The sequence below is a fragment of the Microtus ochrogaster genome, unplaced genomic scaffold (assembly GCF_000317375.1).
Source record: "Microtus ochrogaster isolate Prairie Vole_2 unplaced genomic scaffold, MicOch1.0 UNK48, whole genome shotgun sequence".
Taxonomy (NCBI): Eukaryota; Metazoa; Chordata; class Mammalia; order Rodentia; family Cricetidae; genus Microtus; species Microtus ochrogaster.
Genome location: NW_004949146.1, coordinates 158,083 through 159,647, shown reverse-complemented (window position 1 = coordinate 159,647; position 1,565 = coordinate 158,083).

The following is a 1,565-nucleotide window of genomic DNA, read 5'->3' as shown; positions in this document are numbered from 1 at the left end:
ATAATAGTAAAGCTTGTAGTCATGTTAGTTAGATTTTCTAGATATATAGAGATATATTTCAGTTAGATAGGCATTTTTCATATCTTTCAAAGACTGTAGAATATGGCATTTAAGATATTTTAATAACTTAGGGCTTTTCATGACAATGAGACACGTCTGCTCCTGGCAGCACCAATCTACCTCAAGAGGAAGATGGGCATCAAAGAGGCTCCTTATGGAGTTTGATAGTCATTTGGGCAAGAAACTGCTCTTGCCTGGACTGTTGCATAAACTGGACACAGAGAACCCACAGAGAGAGGACTTCTGAACTTGCCAAAAGGTGAGATGGTCTTTTGGGTTTCCTGATCAATGAAAGAGTCTACAAGACATTCTGCAGGACACAGCAGAAAATGACTGAACTGTCTTTGGAATTTTCTGCTTCATGGAAATGTCTGCTGGATACTATGGGCCTGTAGGCTGGAGATGGATGCCCCAACGGTATAGAGAAACTTTGGATGACTGTCCAGGCAGTGAGATGTCTCTGTCATTTCTAGAGTTTTGGAAGTTGTTTACTTCTTGTTTGCTTAGGTAATATTATATCCTTCTGGAGTCTTTGATGGAGTTGAAGAATGGTTAGTTATAGTTTTCCTTAGTTATAATAAAGGATAAAATAGATATAAATATTGTAATTGTAATTTTGCTTGTTAACTGTTTTGTTATATGTAATCTTACTATGTTAAAGTTAAATCTTTTTTTTGTTTAAACAGAAAAAGGGGAAATGATGTGGGAGAATCTTCTGTTTTTTGTTGATTTCATTGGTTAATAAACTGACTTGGCCCTTTAATAGGACAGAAAATTAGGTAGGCAGAGTAAACAGAATAGAATGCTGGGAGAAAGAAGCCAAGTCAGGCAGTCGCCATGATTCTCGGAACTGAGACAGATGTAGGCTAGAATCCTTCCTGGTAAGCCAGCTCTTTGTGGTGCTACACAGATTATTAGAAATGGGTTAAGCAAGATGTGAGAGTTAGCCTATAAGAGGCTACAGATAATGGGCCAGGCAGTGTTTAAAAGAATACAATTTGTGTGTAAAGCTAGCCAGGTGGCTGGAAGCAGCCTGCCATTCTAGCTACACAGATGCGAAAGAATTGTAGGTGGTAGTTTTGTCCTAAAGTAAGCAGTGTTCCAAAATGTACATCAAAATTGAGGACATGGAAAGGTTAAGCACATTACAGGAGGTCTAAGTTAAAAGGTCTATGAGAGGTGAAACTTGAGGAAAGATAGTATTGTATTACTAAGTTTATATTTTGTTCTACAGATGCTTAGTGGATAAAGGTACTTGCGACCTCACAGTGCAAGCCAGGTGACCAGAGTTCCATCCCCGGAAGCCTCTTGAAGGTGGAAGGAGAGAACTAACTCCATATGCCGTCCTTTGACTTCTACATGCATGTTGAGGCATGTACCACATGACCATACAATAGTAATAAAATGTATGACTTCATTATAATTAAAGATTATTTTTAAAGTCCTAACAACAGATATCATTTGATGCTTATTTCATCGATCGGTCTACTCTGGACATTAGGAAG